The sequence below is a fragment of the Hemitrygon akajei genome, unplaced genomic scaffold (assembly GCF_048418815.1).
Source record: "Hemitrygon akajei unplaced genomic scaffold, sHemAka1.3 Scf000167, whole genome shotgun sequence".
NCBI classification, from domain to species: Eukaryota; Metazoa; Chordata; class Chondrichthyes; order Myliobatiformes; family Dasyatidae; genus Hemitrygon; species Hemitrygon akajei.
This window is the reverse complement of record NW_027332053.1, coordinates 725,562-739,615: the sequence shown is the minus strand read 5'-3', so window position 1 is coordinate 739,615 and position 14,054 is coordinate 725,562. Positions and strand designations below refer to the sequence as shown.

Here is a 14,054-nt window from a genome sequence, read left to right as displayed (position 1 = left end):
CCCTACCACTCTATGTCGGCAAGACCAAGGACTGATTGTTGTCCTCAGCAGAGGGAAAACCAGAGGTCCTTGAGCCAGTTCTCCTTGGAGGATCAGAGGTGGGACATGTCAGTAACATTAAATTGTTGGTATGACTCTTTCCTCTACTTTCTTAGGAGACTGCGGAGATTCAGCATGACATCAAAAACCTTGATGAGCTTCTATAGATGTGTCGTAGAGAGTATATTGTCTGTCTGCATCAAGACGTGGTACGGAAATACCGTACCTTTGAAGGAAAATCTTTAAAAAGTTAGTGAATTCGGCCCAGTCCATCACGGGAAATGCACTCCCAAACATTAAGCAGATCCACATAAAATGATGTGATCGGAAAACAGCATCCACCGTCAGAGGTCGTCACCATCCTGCCATGCTCTTTTTGCGCTGCTGTCATCGTGTAGATGGTACAGGAGCCTCAGGACTCGCACGGCCACGTTCAAGAACAGTTACTACCCATCAGCAATCAGACCTTTGATCAACAGGTGATAATGTACGCTCACATACCCATCCATTAAATAATCTGACAACCAATGATTTCACTTCAGAAACCTTTCTATATTGAATAGCTGAGTATGCCAGGAGGAGCTCAGCAGACCAGACAGCATCTGTGGAAAAGCGTAAGCAGTCGGCGTTTCGGGACGAGATGCTTCACCGTGATTTTGTTTTCTGAATAAATCACTCACTCAGAATTCGGTGTACGGTGATCTGTTGCAATACGATGAACAGTGACAAAAAACATAATCTTATCCTCCAACAGTTTTTCTAATCCACCTCAAAAACCCAGGGTTTGTTTGCAGAAATAACGTCGCCTCGATTGAATGCTTAAAGACAAATTTTGTCAGGAGTGGGATTCGAACCCACGACCCCAGATGGAGACCAGAACACTCCCGTTTGTCGGATGGACTTTCATTCCTTGAGTCTGGCGCCTTAGACCACTCGGCCACCCTGACAACTTTTGATGTGTGTTTGAGAACGGAATAAATGCCTGATTTGTAAGGAAAGTCATATCCACACAAACACATATATCATCCTGTCAATCGGAAATGAAAGCGAGAGTGTTACAGTTTGCTCAGATTAGGCAGTTTCTGTGGAGAGTGAAGCTGTAAAATATTACAATTCAAAGACTCGTGAGACGCGTCTCGGCAAGAATTTGGGAAGGACGTTTGTTGAGATGGATGAGAACGCTTGGAAGTCTCATCGCTTTCACATTTAGGGAAGCGGAGAAATAAACGTTTATAGACAGGACTGAATCTAAAAACTGGGTGGGAGTTGATCGCAACAATGTCAACAGAAACTGAACGCAGGAGGTTTTAATTATACCCGGCAACGCTGCTTTACAGATGGATGTTGGTAAGTAGACTACAAGGCTCAGTAATCTCATGATTTTGGGATAAAGCGAAGATGTGACAAGGTTCACAAGGAAATGAGACATCGTGCGGAAAGGCCGTTCGGTCTCCTGTGTCTGTTTCATCATTCCATCATGGATGAGTTATGACAGTCAGAATGTTGTTCAGGCTTGTATGTCAATGGAGGTGGAGAAATGGGGATTGTTTGTACTGTGGCCAGCCAGGACATTTCTAGGATACCTGCCCTCAGCGACCAAAAGGGAGTGCTCAGCAGCGAAAATGGAGGTGGAGAAATGGGGCTTGTTTGTATTGTGGCCAGCCAGGACATTTTCTAGGATGCCTGCCCTCAGCGACCAAAAGGGAGTGCTCAGCAGCGAAAATGGAGGTCCTGGTGAGCCGGACGATACTCCCTTCAGCTCGCAAGACACGGATTCAGAACCCCGCTACCGTGAATTACCAGCGACTGTCTCTATCCCTATCCGCTTTGGTGGATTCTTGTACCGAGTGCAATCTGCTGGACGCTGATATAGCCGCCCAGGCTGGAATACCTCGCGAGCCGCTAAGTACCCACCTGGAGGTCCGGGCTCTGGACGGAAAACTGCTGGCTCGGCTGACCCACAGTACGCCACCCCTGACCTTGATGCGATCCGGCAACCGTCGGGAGGAGGTACGATTCAGTCTCATTCGTTCACCTCAAGCCCCGGGAGTTCTAGGGTATCCATAGCTGACCCAACACAATCCCCACATCGACTGGTCTACCGGGAGGATAGCCAAATGGAGCCAGTCTGACACGCCATCTGTCTGCGGTCAGCCCCATCTCCCAGCGACCCCACCTGTCCCGGAACACTTCGATTTGCCGCGAGTCTCCACAGAATACCATGGCCTGGGACCGGTATTCAGTAAACAACGGGCCCTTTCCTGCTTCCTCAGCGTCTATATGATTGTGACATCGAACTTCTCCCCGGGGCTTCGCTACCTACCACTCACCTTTTTAATCTATCCCGACCGGAGAGAGAGGCAATGGAGAAGAGCATCAGCGAGTCCCTCATGGCGGGCATTTTCAGACCTTCATCTTCCCCTGCAGGCGTGGGTTTCTTTTTTGTAGAAAAGAAGAGCTGGTCGTTTCATCCTTGTATTGATTACAGAGGCCTAAACAGTATAACAGTTAAGAACAAGTACACTCTACCCCACGTTAGTTCAGATTTGAGCCACTGCGCGGAGCCACCATTTTCTCAAAGCTGGACCTTCGTAACGCCTACCATCTCGTCAGGGTGAGGGAGGGAGACGAGTGGAAGACGGCCATTAATAAACCTCTGGACACTTCGAATATGTGGTCAGGCCGTTTGGCCTCACCAATGCTTCCGCCGTTTTTCAAGCCCTCATTAATGACGGACTGAGGGACTTTATCAATCGGTTTGTATGCGTTTACCTGGATGATATCCTGATATTTTCTGGCACCCCCCCCCCCCCTCAAGAACACGTTCACCTTCTCCGTCAAGTCCTCCAGAGACTGTGGGAGAACAAGTTATCTGTGAAGACGGAGAAATGTGAGTTCCACGTTCCTTCGGTCAGCTTCCTGGGAAGCATTGAGAGCGGGCAGGTGAGAGCAGACCCCGAGAAGATCCGGGCAGTGGAAGAATGGCCTAGGCCCACGATCCACAAACAACGTCAACAATTCCTGGGGTTTGCTAACTTCTACCGCCGATTTATCAGAGACTACAGTCGAGTGGCAGCCCCCTTTACCTCGCCTACTACCCCCTACTGTTGGGACTCCGAAGCTGACGGCGTTCACCGACATGAAGAGGCTCCCATCGTGGTCCATCCGGACCCAGCCAGTCAATTCACTGCCGAGGTGGACGCCTCTAACTCCGGGATAGGAGCGGTCCTGTCCCAAGGAGCAAGGTCGGACGAAAAGCTTCACCCCTGCACCTTCTATTCTCGCCGACTCCCCACGCCTTGCGGAATTACGACGTGGGGAATTGGGAACTCCTGGCGGTCAAACTAGCCTTGGGAAGAATGGAGACACCGGCTGGAGGGGGCAGAACAGCCGTTTGTGGTTCATAAAAACCTGGGGTATGTTCAGACTGCCGAACGTTTGAACTTCGACATTTGGGCCGAATAATGCCGTTTGACTCCAATATGTCTCCAAGGAGGACACTTCCAGCGCAAGAAGTATCCTCCCATCATCCTGCGTGGTTGCCCCCCTCACTTGGGAGATCGAGTCGAAAGTAAAAGAAGCCCAACGGGATGACTTCGACCCCGGCAATGGACTCGGTGATCGCCTGTATGTGCCCGTTTCAGTCAGGTCTCAGGTTCTGCAATGGGGGCACACGTCTCGGTTCGCCCGCCACCCCGGAGTAATCGGACCCAAGTTCAAGGGAGATGTCAGAGGTATATTTTTATACACAGAGAGTGGTGGGTGTGTGGAATGCACTACCAGGGACGGTGGTAGAGACGGGTACAATAGGGTCTTTTAAGAGAATCGTAGGTATATGGAGCTTAGGAAAATAGAGGACTATGTGGTAGGGTACTTGCAGGCAGTTACTAGAGTAGGTTACATGGTCGGAACAATGTATAATGAACGGTATTTTGCTGCAGATTTCTATGATTCTACGAAATTCACAGGAAATCTCTTCTCCCACCGAGTGGCGACAAATTGCAACAAAGAGAGTGAGAGGTAAACGGCAAGAAATAAATTTTTAAATACTGATATGGAACAGAACCATGGGCAGGGACCAGATGGGCCGAGTGTCCTGTCTAGTGTATATTGTGAGTGTGTTAGAGACACAGAATTTGATACAGAACCTTCACGGATCCACAGTATTAAACACCAGTCTAGTTCAAGGCTAACATCAGCAGAACAGACTCCTCCAATGCTCAGCGACCAGGGTTCAGTCCTGGATGCGATGAGCAGCTGCAAGAACTGCAGAATCTGACAGTAACAGTACCTCATGAACCTGCAGCTGCCTTCAGTCACCGTGATGGTTAAACATTTAACACTGAGCTGATTTCAACTTCCTCCCTGATGTGAAGTTGCTGGTGCTGCAGCAGCTGGGATGATTGAGTAAAACTCTTTGCTCACTCCGGACAGAAATGTGGCCTCTATTTATTGTGAACTCACCGGAGCATCACAAGGTGGGTTAACTGAATGAGTCTCCGCGCACACACGGAGCAGGTGAACGGCCGCTTCCCAGTGCGAAGCTGCTGGTGTATCTGCGATGGCCGACTGATTCCCTTCCAAAATGAGAGACAGTGAATGACGTCACATTGCTGTTATCGTCATGGCAATGTATCCAATCAGATCACGGACATGAACACGTGATCGGGCTCTCCTCGTAGCGAGTGGGCGCTGTCTTCTCCAGCATCTCGGCCTCCACATTCAAGGATCGATGGCATTCACACGCTGGTGAACTGACAGATACAGCGGAGATATCGTTCTGTTGTGTTTGTGATTCCCACACACACATCTTTTGACATTTCTACACTGTTAAAAGTTTACAGACCACGTCAGTGGGCGGAAGACAACATTTCAACTCAGATAATTTTAGTCTCCATGGTGCCTTCAGAAAAAAGCACTGTCACAGCTCAAAACCATTTGGAGGAACAAGATTTCATCTTCTAACTGGCTACAGTTCCGGCATCAGGGTCAATATCAAACTCTCTGCTTCCCTCTCTGTATCAAAATGGATCATTCCTCCCCTTCATCAGTCTGTGACTTGGCTCAGTTTGTTTATCGCCTTCGCATTCTGAGCATACACCACACACTCACTAAGATCACATTTTATTTACACGGCTGCGACTAGAGACGTTCTGATTATTGTGTCCCTCATGGCATCTGACTGTGGTAAACTCAGAGTCAGCAATGGTATTGATCCTCAGGAGTAGGTGATTAGGCTTTTTCATTGGAGATCGATAAACTGCCGGTAGTGTGTGGCTGGATGAGTAGCCCATTTTCAGACTGGGAGAAGGGAGCGTTTGGAGTTCCCCAGAGATCAGTCCCTGACCACAGTTGTTCACAGTTTAATGGCCTGGCAGAGGCAGCGAGATGTGAGATGTCCCAGTCTGCTGATGACAAAGGAAGACTGGAGTTGGGGGAGGGGAGGCTATTCAGATGCAATTTCGTAGCTTTGCAATCAGTACATAGTGCACTGTGGGGCTGCAGTGGCGGGTTCCATTGCTGGGATCAGTGTTCAGTCACTGTGGGCTATGAGGCTTTTGTGAATAAAGCACCGTTCTCCAATTTAGAATCTCAAGCCGCAGAGCAAGCTTATCGTGTGTATATATGCAGGTCTGTCGTTTCTATATTTACGTTGTAATTTATGGCATTGTGACAACTAGATGTAGCCGTCCACGACCACTCGATCCATGCCTTTTAATATTCTTTGTAAATTCTTTGTAAATTTGTCGCATCTAAAACAACGGAACCCCGAATATGGAGGTGAGGATGGGGTTCAAACGGAGAATTAGAGTGTTGTGCAATGGTCTCTGTCTCCCCTCGCAACACACACACACAGAAAGACACACACATAAACACACACGGTGCCTAAGATCTGTATGTGGTGAAACCTCTTTATCACCGGTGAGGCCGGACGTGCTTCGGGAGTCGGTTTGTTGAGTAGTTTTGCTCCATCTACAACAGGAACTTTTTCCGTAACTAACCTTTTTAAATGCACTTCTTGTTCCCAATTAGACATATCCGTACACGGACATTTGTACTACCACAATAAGGCCAACATCCGGTTGGGGAAGCAACACCTCACATCTCAGATCCTGACAACATTTGCATCGACTTCTCGAAACTCTAGTAATTTCTGCTCTCTACTACTACTCTCCTTTTTCCGTTCCCCCTTTTGCCTAGCCGAAGACCCTCTTCCTTCTCTTTCTCCTATGGTCCACTCTCCAATCCTCACCTATCAGAATCCTTCTTCTTATCAGTTCTCCTTTTCCCCATCACCTCCTAGCTTCTCACTTCACCCTCACTCCCACACCACAGAAATTCCTCCACTCAGCTGGCTTGACAAATCACTTTCCTGTTTATACTCCTTCATCACCCCTCAGCTTCTCTTTCTGCCTCATTCCCCCTTCTTTTCCAGTGCTGATGAAGTGTTTCTGCTGGAAACGTCGACACTTTACCCCTCTCCGGAGATGGTCACTCTCCTGAGGCGTTTATCCAGCATTTCGCGTGTCACTCCGGATCTCCAGCATCTTCAGGATCGCTGCGTTGGGACCTGGAAGTGCACATGAAAGAAATGCATATTCACTAATCACATCGCTTATATTTTATTGAGTGGGGCTAATAAAAAAAAAATCGACAAAACCATCGGAGATAAATTGAAATCAATTAAAGTGGGGACCATTTACCCCTGAGGTTTAATCGAGTTTATCCGGGAGTGAGCGTTCGGTGGGGGGAGGTGTCTGTGGGTGGAACGCCTTCTTGACGAATCTCGTATTCCTATTGGTTGGTAGCCTAGATTGACATTATCTGATGCCAATAGAAGCAAAATATCGCGCAAGTCATTTGACGAGAGGTTCTCGTTGTCTGGGAGATGACAGGAGTACCGCTTGCCCCACGGACCGCGATGCTGCGGAAGCTCCGTGAGAGGGCACGTGTGCAGTAGGCGGGGCCGTGTAGTAGCGCAAAGAGCGATGGGGAGTCTGCAGGATGAGTGAATAGGAGCGAGAAACGCGTCTCCTCTTCCAGACCGTGTTGCCCAGCAACCGTTCGATTTCCCAGTCACTGCTGGGGTCCAGAATTCACACTGAAAACGGGATACAAATACACAATTAGTGCAATATTAATGTTATGCATGGCAAACTAAAAGCTTACATGTGCCTTCGCAAGCACTCATGCGATTGGTTTCCTCCAAATCAGTTGTCACCGATGCTCTTGTGAACAGAGAAATGTGCATTCGTAAGTCAGCGAGCCCCTCAAAACGGCTACTTCAGGCAGTAATCTGATTTGAACCCGAGGGCCAATAAGAATAATTCAAGTGTAAGCGGAGAGACTGCTCTTTTTGCGTGTGCCACTGTTTAGAATGGCTTTGGCACATCAGATTTAGGCGAGATCAGGTTTGGGTGAGGTACATTGTCTTATAGGTTACTCTCTCTGTGCCCTCAGTGGTTCATTCCTCATTTGTTATGGCGGTGCAGATTAGAGCGAATGGCTCCTGGGAAGGGTTCTGTACTGTGTGTGGGATGTGGGAAGTCTGGGAGAACTCCAGTTCCCCAGATAAACACATCTGTATCAGGTGCACAGAGTAGCGCCTCCTGAGAGAAGGTATTAAGAAACCGGAGCTGCAGCTCGATGACCTTCGACTCACACGGGATAATGAGTGGGTGATAGACTGGAACTAAAATGAGGTAGTGACCCCTAGGTTGCAGGACACAGGCAACTGGGTGGCTGTCAGGAGAAGGAGGGGAATTGCTCAGCCACTGTGGCCGTCCCTCTTATTAATAATACACAACTTTTGATACTATTGAGGGCGACGACCTACCCGGGAGGAGCCATAGTGACCGGCTCTCTGGCACTGAGTCTGGTTCTGCGGCTCAGAAGCGCAGAGAGATGAAGATAATTGCGGTGTTGATAGGAGATTCCTTAGTCGGAGGGACGATGTTCTGTTGGAGCGATAGTGAGATCCACGTGGTATGTTGCCTCCCCGGTGCCCAGATCAGGGGTGTCTCGGATCGGGTCATATTATTCTCAAGGACGAGGATTCGGGGCCTCCTACTCCGGAGATTTATCGATCGCACAGGAGCAGCGGAAGCGAAACAGGCATGTCAGAAATTTCACCAGATGTTCCTCCGTGCTTCTCACGTCCGTCTCCATCAAATCAGGATTGTGCACGGCCCCTACTTACAGATAACAGATATTCATTGCTGGAGTAGCCGCTGGGCCCTGCCGTCGCGCTGCCATCTTCTCACGAAATTCTCACTTGGAGCGTTGTCAGCAATTCTTGTCCCTGATCGTTGAAAGGATGCGCTGAAACTGGAGAGGGTTCAAAGGAGTTTCACGAAAATTATTCTAGGATTGAAAGGCTTGTTATATGAAGCGCGTTTTGTGGCCCTGGGCATGTATTCAGCAGAATTCAGAAGAATAAGGGGTGACCTAATCGAAACCTATCGAATGGTGAAATAGAGTGGATGGGGAGCATGTTTCCTATGGTGGGAGAGTCTAAGACCAGAGGATACAGATAGAGTGGATGTGGAGATGATCTTTTCTATGGTGGGAGAGTCTAAGACCAGAGGACACAGCCTCAGAATAGAGGGACGTCCTTTCAGTACGAAGATGCGGAGGAATTTCTTTAGACAGTGAGTGGTAACTGTGCAGTTCAAGTCTGTATGTATTTTTAAGGCAGGGGTTTATAGATTCTTGATTGGTCAGGGCATGAAGGGATACGGGGAGAAGGCGGGTGTTTGGGGCTGAGGTGCAAATATCACTGAGCTATGAAGAAACGTCGGAACATTCTCGACGGGTTGTTTGCAAATAAAGATACAAAATACATATCAGAAAATGAATTATTCTCATCTTAATTCCCCAGGAATATTCTAAGCGAGTTTTGAAGTAGTTTCGTTCAGCTAGCTCCGCCCACGGCCCCCGCCCGCGCCCTCTCGCCGATCTTTCGTGACCAGGGCAACACACACAATGCTGGAGAAACGCTGCAGGCCAGGCAGCATCTATGGATGGGAAGAAAGATTTGCCGTTTCGATTCAAGACCCTTCAGCAGGACTGGAATGGAAGGAGAAGAGGCCAGATCATTGATTGATTGGGAAGGTACGAGCTGTTGTTCTGTGAAACTCGTAGTCCAGGGTCTGTGTGCGAGAAGCTGCTTGTCCGGTCACATTCCTGAGAACAGGGAACCGCCTTTGGGCTGAAATCAAATCGAGCCGGTTCCGCAAATCACTCTCATTCGGGTGTGTGGAAAGCCGCTTTAATATTGTATTTAACCCTTCCTGCAGCAGGGGAGAGCGATAGAATCTATATCTATATTCTGAGAGAAATGAGGGGAAACGTTTTCACACACTGCATGGTGAGAATGTGGGACGAGCTGCTCCCGCATTGGTGCATGTGAGCTCGTTTTCAACGTTTCAGAGAAGGTTGGATAGACACATGGATGGGAGGGGCATGGACGGCTGTGGTCCGAGGGCAGGTCGATGAGAATAGGCAGTCCTTTTCACAGAATAGATGGGCCGAAGAACTGTTTCTGTGTTGTACATCTCTATGACTGTGAACCTATGTCTCGTTATTGGAAATCAAACCCACGTCCAACTTCCATTAGTTCCCACTCTCACTGCCCTCTGAGCGAAGAAGTTTCCCCTGATGTTCACCTTAAATAGTTCACCTTTCGCTTCACACTTAACCCATGACCTCTAGTTCCAGTCATACCCAACCTAACCGGAAAAAGCCTGCATGCATTAACCCTATCTATACCCCTCAGAATTTTATGTACCTCTGCACTGTTCCCTACGCCACAACGGGGGCTTCCTACGCACAGGACAGATCCCCGTATCCCACGTTGCAAACTCTTTCCTTCAAGCTAACTGTTTTGCAATCTTTTGCTCTCTCTCTGCCCCGGTTTCTTTCCCTCTCTCCCTCTCCCTTTCTATTTCATCTACTCCCTCTCTCGCTTTCTGTCACATATTTCTGTCGCTAATACGGGTGTTTCTCACTCTCCATCATATTCAGACTTTCTCTCTGTTTTTCTGTCATTCCTTTCTGACTCTATCCCTCTCAATCTTTCCCCTTCTCCATGCCACCATCTCCATCTGCCTCACTCTCTCTCCTCCTATCTCTCTTCCTCTCTGCCACCACCTATAACAACTCTCTCCCACTTTCACTGACCTCATCCCCTTCAACGCTTTCCCTCTCACTCACTCTTTTCCTCCTTCCCTCCACCCTCTCCCACTTATCAATCTCACTACCTATTTTCCTGTTTCCTCTCTTACTATCCAAATCTCTCTCCTCTCTCTCTTTAACTCCGATCCCTTTAGCTCTCCTTCCCCCAACTTCTTTATTCACTGCACCCTCTGTCTTCTCCACTCACTCTCTCCGTTCTCTTTCTGCAGTTTGCCGAAGTGCTGAGCTTTGGTCTGCACTGCCGTGAACATTTTAAAAATAGGGGATCATTCCTTTCCTGGCTACCATTATGAATGGTATAACACCCGGACTTGTTATAATTTTCAATCAATGCGTCATTCCCTTCCAGTCAGCCGGGTTAACTGCGGTGAAGGTTGTTAGTTTCTCCGACTCTCCCTCCCCGACGGCCATTCCAATAACAGTGAGGACGGCCATCGCAAGTTCGTGCGTCACTCCCTCAATAGCGCCCATTTCCAAACAACCTATCACTCCCTTTTAGAACTGGCGTCTTTTAAGAAAGATAAATTTCTCAAATCTTTCTGGCGCAGTGTTAACCGAGGGCGAAGGTGTTTCTTAAAAGAATTTGCCAGGATGGAAATACAATAATCGGTTGGTGCTGGTGTCAATAAATGAATAGTCATAGATAGATAGATAGATAGATAGATAGATACTTTATTCATCCCCATGGGGAAATTCAACATTTTTTCCAATGTCCCATACACTTGTTGTAGCAAAAACTCATTACATACAATACTTAACTCAGTAATAATATGATATGCATCTAAATCACTAACTCAAAAAGCATTAATAATAGCTTTAAAAAAGTTCTTAAGTCCTGGCAGTTGAATTGTAAAGCCTAATGGCATTGGGGAGTATTGACCTCTTCATCCTGTCTGAGGAGCATTGCATCGACAGTAACCTGTCGCTGAAACTGCTTCTCTGTCTCTGGATGGTGCTATGTAGAGGATGTTCAGGGTTTTCCATAATTGACCGTAGCCTACTCAGCGCCCTTCGCTCAGCTACCGATGATAAACTCTCCAGTACTTTGCCCACGACAGAGCCCGCCTTCCTTATCAGCTTATTAAGACGTGAGGCGTCCTTCTTCTTAATGCTTCCTCCCCAACACGCCACCACAAAGAAGAGGGCGCTCTCAACAACTGACCTATAGAACATCATCAGCATCTCACTGCAGACATTGAATGACGCCAACCTTCTAAGGAAGTACAGTCGACTCTGTGCCTTCCTGCACAAGGCATCTGTGTTGGCAGTCCAGTCTAGCTTCTCGTCCAACTGTACTCCCAGATACTTGTAGGTCTTAACCTGCTCCACACATTCTCCATTAATGATCACTGGCTCCATATGAGGCCTAGATCTCCTAAAGTCCACCACCATCTCCTTGGTCTTGGTGACATTGAGAATCATACATCGGCGAACGGGTTTGGTTTGTTCCCAGAAGAAAGGGTGAAATTACGTGTCCCGGAACAGAGAGTCATATAAAACGACAGCACAGAAACAGGCCCTTCAGCCCATCGAGGCAATACCGAAGCCAGTTAAACTGCCTACACCCACCTACCTACACCGGGCTCATAACCCTCCATATCCCTGCTATCCATGTATCCATGCAAACTTCGACTGAACTTTGAACTCAAGCTCGCCCGCACCCCTTGTTTCACGATGCTGTCACGACCCTCTGAGTGAAGACGAATTACTTAAATGCAACCCTAGGTAATTTCTAGAGTAAGTACATGTTCGGCACAGCATTCTGGGCCGAAAGGCCTGTATTGTGTTGTAGGTTATATAAGTTTCTGTGTTTCCTCTCACCTTCCCCATAAACTTCTCACATTTCACCCCGATTGTAGCCGTATGCAACCTAAGTAGAAAAAAAGCCTGCTTGCACCAACTCCATCTACACCCCTTGTAATTGTGTGCACCTCTATCAAATCCCCTCTCAATCTTCCACTTTCTGAGGAATCCATTCTTACCCTGCTCAAACTTCCCTTATAACTGAGGTCCCCCCCGACCCGGCAACATCCTGTTTTGTTTTTTTCTGTCCTCCTCCAACCTTGTTTACACCTTTCCTGCAGATTGGTGAACGAAGCTGCACATAATTCTTCAGATCAGACTTCGCCGCCGTATGACCGTGGTTGGTCCGACAGAAGTGCAAAACCTTGCTCTTTTCTGCATTAAATTCCATCGGGCCATTTTCAGCCCATCTTTACAATTGGTGCAGATCCTTCTGCAAGCCACGATACCGTCCTCATTGTCCACCACAGCCCCAAACCTGGTGCTATCCGCAAATGTACTCATCAGTGAACCAGATTATCCTATAAATCATTATAGATGACAAACAGCAAACGACAAAGCGCCTGTGATCCCTGTGGCTCTCCATCCTGAAGCTGCGTCTTCTTGTCCTGGACCCTCTCACGTTCTTTCCACATCTACTTTGTCTAGGCCTTTCAACATTCAAAAGGATTCAATGAGATCCTCCCCCACCCCCGAACTTATACTTCTGAATTCCAGCGAGTGCTGACCCAGAGTCATCACACCTTCCTAGTGTGATATCCCTTTCTTTCCTGGAATCGTCCCTCCTCTCGACCCTTTTAAATACCAGCACATCCTTTCTAAGCTGGGGGACCGAAACTGTTCACAATACTCAAGGTGATGCCTCACCCGGGCCTTTTTAAGCCTCAGCATCACATCCTCGTTCTTGTATTCTAGACCTCCTGAAATAAATGCAATCATGGCATTTGCCTTTTTGACCACTGACTGAACATGCAAGATAAACTTCTGGGTGTTCTGCAAGGATTCCCAAGCCCATCTGCAAATAGTACGAACATTTATTTCTACTACCAAAGTGCATAACCATGCATCCGTATCATCTGCAACCTTGGCGACAAACCCATCGATTCTATCATCTAAATTTTTAATATACAGCAGGAAAAGAAATGCTCCCAACACCGACCCCTGCATAACACCACCAGTCACTGGCAGCCGACCATAAAAACGACACTTTTATTCCCACTCGCAGTCTCCTACCATTCGGCCAAGGTTCTCGTGGTCAGTGGATGAAAAGTATCCCCACACACAAACTTCTGTCCCCTGCCCTGCCCCATTGCTTAATTACTGATTCAGTATCTCACGCTCTGTAATTGGGATTTCTGCCTACCGATGAAGAAAACGTTTGAACAACTCTATGCCACCTAGTCCATTTACAATACGGGATTCCCAGTCATTATGTGGAAAATTAAAATCACCTACTATAGCAACTACAAGGTTCTTGCAACTGTCTGAGATCTTTCAAATGTGTTCCTCTAAATCTCTAGGACTGTTGGGCTGTCTTGAATATAGTCCCACCAACGTGGCCATACAGTTCTTAATTCTCATTTCCACACAGAACGCCTCACTTGTCGAGTTCTACGATTTCTCCTGACTGAACACTGCCGTAACATTTTCTCTGACTGGTAACGCCACTCCTTAGTTCATCCTCCCCGCTGTTACGCCTTAAGTAATTTGACCCTGAAATAGCTGTGACCGGTGTGGAGTGTTTGAGCTGAAACGCGCCCTGCGCCGGACAGCCCCGTTCATACAGAGGGTGGTACCTCATCCCGCTGGATCAACTTGACAGCCTGGCACTGGCTGAATAAAACGGAGATTCTCCGCCTTGCTGGTTGCGTCACAGGAATAATGAGGAAAAGAGAGATCTACACGGAAATCCAGACAGAAACTATTTGCGACGGCAAGGGAAGATTCTCACAGCCTCTGTAATTCTATCTGTGTTGGCTACATTTTTCCTAGTCCCCTCTCCTCCCGCTGACAGA

General features: G+C 47.9%; 1 non-coding gene across 1 annotated transcript; it reads right to left on the bottom strand.

The window, feature by feature from the left end:
• Window positions 1-872: 872 nt before the first annotated feature.
• trnal-caa (transfer RNA leucine (anticodon CAA)) lies at window positions 873-986 on the bottom strand. Its single transcript has 2 exons — window positions 949-986; window positions 873-907 (listed from the first exon to the last, which is right to left on the bottom strand). It is a non-coding gene; the product is annotated as a tRNA-Leu (tRNA).
• Between the last annotated feature and the right edge of the window lie 13,068 nt (window positions 987-14,054).